The following is an 8343-nucleotide window of genomic DNA, read 5'->3' on the forward strand; positions in this document are numbered from 1 at the left end:
ACTCCCCCTGCTTGTATTCCCTCTCTTGCTGTCTCTCTGTCAAATAAATAGGTAAGAAAATAAATAAATAAATAAAGTGCTAAGAGTTCACTTACTAATAAGCCAAGCTGTGGCAGATATGCCTCCATCATCTCCCCCTCCACCCCCGCCGAGAGCTTCACAAGGCCCAGGAGTACACACAATTATTGTAGACCTGTAAAAAGTGTAAGTGATAGGATAGTTAGTACTCACTATATATACTGGTCACCTGATTTAGGAACATCACAAATACAATTGGGATTCCCCATGAAACCCCATCAAAAGTGTTCATACTTTTACTACATACTATATAGCCTTAAAATTCTGGTATTTTTTGGCATATTTTTAAATTTATGTGTACCATGCCATGTATGTCCTTCTTCAAAAACCTTTTTTTGTTTATCCATGTATTTTTTTAAAAGATTGTATTTATTTATTTGACAGAGAGAGATTACAAGTAGGCAGAGAGGCAGGCAGAGAGAAAGTGGGGGAAGCAGGCTCCCCGCTGAGCAGAGAGACCAATGCAGGGCTCAATCCCAGGACCCTGAGATCATGACTTGCTCCGAAGGCAGAGGCTTAATGCACTGAACCACCCAGACGCCCCATCCATGTATTTTTGACATTTAACCCTGTTGGCAGATGTAAGTTCTATTTTGTTCACTTTCACTGATATTTGGTATTGCATTAGGTGAATAGATCACAACTTTTTTCATCTGTTCTCCTGCTGTTCATTGTTTCAAATTTTTCTGTTTAAAAAGATATCACATTAAACATTCTTTAACATTTATGCATCTCTTATGGAAGAATCCCTTTAGGGATAAATACATAGGAGTGGAACTTTTGGGGTGGAACTTTTATCAAGACCAGCTGGGACCAAATTGTTTTTTTTCCCCCCCATATTGTTCTTTAACATGGCTATGTCATGTCACCTGGGTGACTCAGTCAGTTAAGCATCTGACTCTGGTTCAGGTCATGATCCCAGGGTGCTGGGATCAAGCCCCACATCAGCCTTGCTCAGAAGAAGAGGTCCCACTTCTCCCTCTTCCTCTCTCCCTGCTTGTGCTCTCTCTCTCTCTCTGTCAAATAAAAAATAAATAAAATCTTAAAAAAAAAAAAAAGGGAGGGTCAGTAATATTTTTTCTCCCAGTCTGTGGTTGTTGTTGTTGTTGGTTTTTTTTTTTAATTTTTAAGTGTTATATTTTAATCAGCAAATAATTTGCTAATTATTTTAAAAGTTTTCTCTTTAATAAAGCTTTTCATACCCTGGGATTATAAAGCTGTTTACCCCAATTTTGTTTCATAAACATTTCAAAGTAATCCCCTCCCCCCATTTAGCTTTTAATTTATCTTGTAAATCTTGTAGGGTAGGAATCTAATTATATTTTATTTTCTTATGTAAATAACCAATTATTCTAGTAGAACTTTGAGAGAGAGAGAGAGACAGAGAGAGAATGAGTGTGTGTGGGAGGGAGAAGTGGAAGGAGAGGGAAAGAGAATCTTAAGCAGGCTTCACGCCCAGCACAGAACCCAAGGCTGCCTTGATCTCACAACCCTGCGATCATGACCTGAGTGGAAATCAAGAGTCTGACTCTTAACCAACTGAGCCATCCAGGTGCCCCTCAAGTAGAACTTACTGAATGGAATTGTGAATAGGTGAATTTTTATTAATCCAATTTGGGTTTGTTTTGCTTCTTCAAACTAAGGGATAGGATTATTATCAATTCTGGGAAAACATAAGACATTATCTCTTTGGATTTTTTCTTTCCTGCATTCTCTTTATTTTCTTTTTCTGGAACTCATATTAGAACTATGTTTGAGCTTCTGTCTTCCACATTTCTTGATTTCTTTTTCCTGTTTTGCACATCCTTGATTTTCTGTCTTGCCTTCTGTGTAACTTCCTCCAACTTAAGTTCTCTCTTACTAATTTTTTTCTTTAGCTGTGTCTAATGTGCTGCTTAACATTTCTAAGTTTAATATTAATGATTTTATTTTTCATTTGTATAACGTGTAGTTTAGTCTTTTTCAAATCTCTCTTATCTTTTTAGTGTTGTTTTTTCATGTGTTCAGTTGCTCTTTTGCCTTTATTTTGGTGTACTTGTTTTATGTCTCTGATACTTTTGTTACCCGCAGTTTTCCACCATGGGTTGATTTTAGGTTGGTTCTTCAGTATGGTTTCTTTGATTATTTGTAAATTTTGGATTATGAAATCTTCTCAAGTGGGATTTATTGGTGGGAATCTTATACAACCTCCAGGCCAATTTCTAATCTCCTCCTGCCAAGGATATTTCTAGCTTGAGAGGACCTTTTGTTATTTATTTGGTACCTTTTTTGGTTCAGACATCTCTAGACAATGTAATAAGTGCATGATTATACATTTTGGGGGGGATAATTATTATTTCCACTCAACAGTTAGGTCAAGATAAACAGTCTTCTTTTCTTGGGCAGCTCTCCCCCTTACCTGCCCCCCCCCCACCACAGTCTACCTTTTATAAAGGGGTAAGACTTTCTGGAACCTCTCTTGATTCAGTTTCCTCAGTTCTACCTCTCTTGCCTCAGCAAGGCACCAGATGTTATCTGTTACTCATGTGGTGATTAAGAACCTCAAGTTCTGGTTACAAAGACACACAAAACCCTGTGGAATTGTTTAGTATTATCAGCCTCTTCTTACCTTTCTAGTTTAAGTGTTTCAGTCATTTTTGGCCACTGTAGATTTCTCTTGCATAAGTAATTACCTTTAGTTTTATAGCAGGAGCATTTCAACTCCCAAATTGCCAGAAAGTCTGTTTGCTTACCTCTTAAAGCTTCAGCTATTTAGGTAACAGTCTTGGGTTAGGATGAAAATGATTTAATCAGGGATAGAGCCAAACAAACACACAGTGTCATATAAGTGGGTTTACTTTAAAACTGGGTATTGTGATTTTCGTCTGCATTTGACTGTATCTTCAGGAAAATAACTTGCTCCTAATTGAAAATGTTTTTATTCTTTCAACAGGCTAGTACTAAGTGTCTGATCTACCTGACAGCCTGGTGTATTGACTTCTGTGTACTATTAGTGTATTGACTACTGACCTATTTCCCTCTTGGCTAAGAGATAAACAAACCCATGTGTGAAATAGAAAAAATGACAACCAATGTAGTGCAGATCTTCTATAAGAAAAATGTCTCCTTAAAACAAAACAAAAAGAAATTAAGCAGTGCTGGAATTTTGACAATGTTGTCATGAACGGCTGCCAATTAAAAGCAATTAGCCCCATTGTTCTTTATTAACTGGACATGCCGCTTTAATGGAGCTCAAAGGGCTCACAGTCTGAATCTGGTCTGATCTCTTTTTACAAGTAATTATGACTCAAGGGAAGACTCAATAGATGTATCTACAATTATACATATGTGTATGTCCACTTGGTTCCCTTAGAAACAGTGTCCTGTTATTTGTACCAATTTTCTCGAAAATTAACTTTTCCAGTTGGGCAAGCTTGGTTTACTTGGCAAGAGAATGCATAAAAGCATCCATTTACATCTATTGATTTGGCAGAGACAGAAATGGTATGGTGAGTAATGCCGTTCTATTAGGTACACCTCTCCTGAAAGATTGCTGCAAGAGATTTTTGAAACAAAGTGTTCTTTTGAGAAAAAAAAAAAAAACCAAAACTAAAAAAGTAATTTTATTATTATATTAATAAACTATTTTTATTATTACTTTATCTTATGCCTATAACAGAAAGTTTCTCTGTCCTTAAATGGCTATGGGACTGCTAGGTATAAGGGTCAAGAAAAAATAACTAGTTCTTGGAGCAAAAGAGATCTTAGGAAGTTTGTTCCAAGGTCATTATGACCTTAAAGCAAGCAGGGCACAAGCAATCTCCACATTGCTCTTTCTATGGCCTTAAGCTCTTGTGAAGTGGCTCTGAAAACACAAATGACATCCCTTGAGGATGAAGACAGAAGGGCAAACATTCATGAATGCATTGTCATGGCTTCTCTGACATTTCTCTCACAGTGCCTGAGCGGTCCATGGAATCCCTGCTGCCAAGGGTGATAGAAAAATCTGTGTGACCATTTTGCTTCTCTCGTAGTTGAGCTGTCTAGGAGCACTGCAAAGTTGCCAGCTACCCTAGGATTGAATTCATGATTTCTTTGACTCCATAAATCATCAAGGAATGAATGATGAATTTAAAAACACTTAATGAGAGTCTACCAGGTGCTTGGGTTGAAGTGACAGAGGCAATTAAGAAATACTTCCTGCCCTGAAGGAATTCCCAGGGTGGCTGTGGAGGTCAGCACAATGGATGAGTGTTAACATGGATAGAGGAGGGGCACAGATCCAACTCCGGGAATGTGGGGGAGAGAGTCAGGAAGGGATCTTGGGTGAGTGACCTCTGGTTTGAGTAAAGAGGGAATTGCACTGGGACACCTGGGTGTCTCAGTGGCTTAAGCATCTGCTTTTGGCTCAGGTCATGATCCCAAGATCTTGGGATCAAGTCCCGAATCTGGCTTCTGCCTCAGCAGGGAGCTCGCTTCTACTTCTGCCTGCCCCTTTCCCTGCTTGTACTCTCTCCCTCTCCCTAACAAATAAATAAATAAAATCTTAACCACCCCCCTCCCAAAAAAGAGGAAATTGCAGTGTGCAGATAAGTCTATGATGGGAATCATATTGCATTAAATAAGTATATCAAATCAAATTAAATAAGTATATCAAATCAACACTTTGTATACCTTAAACTCACACAATGTTATATGTTGATTTTATCTCCATTAAGAAAAAGAAGGGAATTGCATGGAATTCGCCAAATGAAGAAGTGTTCTCAGTCATCAGAGAAAAGCAAAACCTAGGAACACAGTAGGCATAGCTATCTTTCGTAATAAAGTATTCCATTTAATTATCTTAATTTTTGTTTAATTTCTTAAAAAGATTTTAGTTTTTAAGTAATCTCTACACCCAATGTGGGGCTTGAACCCACAACCCCAGGATCAAGAGTTGCACGCTCCACCAACTGATCCAGCCAGGCACCCCTGGCTATTTTTTATTCCCTTGATAACAGCCCCTCCTATTATGTACAGTGTTTTATTTATTTATTTATTTATTTATTTTGAAATATTTTACTTATTTGACAGAGATAACAAGTAGGCAGAGAGGCAGGCAGAGAGAGAGGGGGAGGGAAGAAGCAGGCTTCCCCCCTGAGCAGAGAGCCCGGTGCGGGGCTCCATCCCAGGACCCTGGGATCATGACCTGAGCTGAAGGCAGAGGTTTTAACCCACTGAGCCACTGAGGCACCCCTACAGTGTTATTTTTAGAAGCAAAAGCGTCTCACCTTCTGAATAACTTAGAATTGACCGATCACAATGAACACCTAGCGAGTGAGTGCTCCATTATCCACTCCAGGTCTGGGCCTGACTTGCAGGAAGAGATGCAACGAGAGGGCGGGCAACAATGGACTTTTCCTGTGCTCAGGAAGCACGTTAACTGGGAGAGACTTGGGAGTGGCTGTAGACAGATCTTCAGCGTGGGGCCAGCATGAAACCAAATGTGCCTTATAACTGCCATGCTTAGTGCGAGGCTTAGACCATTCGTTTTGGGCTCTGTGCTGGTGAATGCAAACAGTAGATTGAAATGAAGAAAGGTAGCTTTAGGGTGAGGGCATGGCAAATCGGGGGCAAACACTCAGAAATTCCCAGCACAAAGTGTTCTCTATCCCTGTGCCAATGAACTGACAATTTCCTACAAGAAATTTAGGAAATTCTTTGTGTTATTACCGAAAGGAAACAATTTAATTCAACACGAATTCACTGTATGCTAACTTCTAGACAGCTACTATAATGAATGCTGGGCTTAATGATAGTGATAGAGGACTTCTGCCTCAAGTTACTCACAATGTCGACAGACTCTGAAATCAAGGTAACCACAGTACAAGAATAGAATGGATTTGGCTAATTCATGAAAAGATTATATCCCTGTGACCTAATGACCACTGATTCCCTGACCAGCCTGATAAAGTGCAGGGGGAGATCATCAGGCCCTGAGTTTTCCATTGCAGATCTTTCCAGAACTGTCTGTCGTGCCACCATTTTGCTTGCATTTCATACCTCCAGCTCTCAGTCCCAGTGAATAGTTTGTCAGTTTACCATGTGACATTTGTGGAACTGCGCAGTGGCATGAAACCCCTGTTCTTTAATTTCTAGGTTAGGCTCTGTCTCCAGATTACCCCTGTCCCTTGAACCCCCACCTCTGTTCGGTGTCTCCCCTACCCTGGTGTTAACCTTGGCCCCTATTTATTCTCAGTCTTTGATCTTGTCCTCTTCCCTTCCCGCACGCTGCCCCTTCAAAGAGTCCTGCTATTTTTGAACCCCTGTGGGGGTCAGCAATATAATCACTCCTAAGCGTTGCATCCTGGGTGGTTTAAAAACCCCACGGGTGGGACTTGCAAAAATATAGCCAGGATCCTGAAAGGGCTGAAGGTGGCAGTAGAGGAGTGAACATATTCTCTGGTCCCGCTGCTGGGAGAAAAAAAAAACCCAAGCAATGAATACAGGAATTCTAGCTAGTTTCTGTTTCTCTTCTCTTTATTCCTCTCTCCATTCTAATTTCCTTTTTCTGAGTCTTCTCAGTTGCTTTCGAAGACCTGGTGCAAGCAGAGATAGCATTTCTTGTTCTTTTTTTCCTCCCCATCAAGAAGTATTAAGTCGCCTGTCTTTTGCTTCTTCGCCCATTTTAAGTCTTACTAAATAAATGGGCTCTTGGGATTGTTAAAAAGAAAAACCACAGGGCCCAGAAGGCATTGCTTAGGTGAAGGCCCAAGTCAGTAAACTGGGGCTCAATGCCTGATCTCATGGTACCCCAGAAACAGAAGTCTTAACCGGTCAGTCAGGAATTTCCTGCTACTCACCAAAGAGGTTTCTGTTTCTGGGCCTTCTCCATCCAGAGAAGAAGAGATAATCTATATAATAAAACCCTCTGCCCTTCCTCCAAAGGGAAGGTGATCTTGCCAGAAACAACCCTTCCTTTTCTTTTGCTAGTAACTTTCTTGTACCACCTTTCCTTACAAAACCTTCCATTTTGTGCCAGTCCCCAGAGCTCCCCTCTACTTACTAGCTGGGGTGCTGCCTAACTCACGAATTGTTTAATAGAGCCAGTGGGATCTTCAGATTTATTCTGTTGAATTTTGTTCTTTAACGGAACTAATCCAACAAAGTACGTTCTCTATCTTCTTTAATAAAAAACTTACCAAAAGAATACGGGCTGGGTAAAATTAACATGTGATTTTAGGCAATTGCCTGTAGAATTTTTTAGCCATGGCTAAACTATTTAAGCAGAGTCCTCAGAATTATCTTTTCCACCTGCCCCTGAGGGTCAGATCTGGGCTGCTGCTTGTTTTTCTAAAGAAAGTTTTATTGGGACATTTCCAAGGTCATTTGTTTGCCTCTAACCTATGGGTGCTTTTGCATGATAATGGGGGAGTTCAACCATCCTAAGAAGACTGTTGGGCCTGCAAAGCCTAAAATAACTTACTTTCTGGTTCTTTACAGAGTTTTCAGACTCTGCTCTAGGTGTCTATATTAATACCCTGGGGTTTCGATACGCTGCGAGAGGCAGATAATAGAAAACCTCAGTGGCTGACCACAAAGGGCCACTTTCTAGTCACCTGTGGCCATTCTGGAAGGTTAAGCTTTGATGTCTCACTCCAGGCTTGGGGCTGAAGGAGCAGCTCCCATAGGGGACAGTGATGGTTTAGGAAAAAGGGAAAAGAGAGAAGGCAGAATCATGATCGTTCCTAAAACGGATGCTGCCTGGGGACCCAGAAGGTGTCCCGCAGGACCAGCCAAGAGGGTCCTTGGCGTCATGTAGGATGAAATCAAATGGGGGCCAGCAGCAGGTGAACACAGAGTTTATGGAAGATGGAGAGACAGCAGATACAGGTGGGCCCTCTGGGAGACTCTGAAAGGGAAAGGAGCTTGAGTCTCCTCTTTGACTGGGCTCTGGAGTTTTTATTGGAAATTGTGGTCTGATGCACGTGTCCTCTCAGCCCAGGCATCCAGGAACTGGTCAGAACAAGGATAGGGGCCAGGTGTCCTTCATAAGTCACTCATTCCCCAAAGCTAGGGGTCTTGGTGTCAAGGTATTTATAGTCAGTGTTCTTAAAGAACGTTCATGATGGGGCGCCTGGGTGGCTCAGTGGGTTAAGCCGCTGCCTTCGGCTCAGGTCATGATCTCAGGGTCCTGGGATCGAGCCCCACATCGGGCTCTCTGCTCAGCAGGGAGCCTGCTTCTCTCTCTCTCTGCCTGCCTCTCTGTCTACTTGTGATCTCTCTGTCAAATAAATAAATAAATCT

The sequence above is a fragment of the Mustela nivalis genome (assembly GCF_964662115.1).
Source record: "Mustela nivalis genome assembly, chromosome: 7".
NCBI lineage: Eukaryota > Metazoa > Chordata > Mammalia > Carnivora > Mustelidae > Mustela > Mustela nivalis.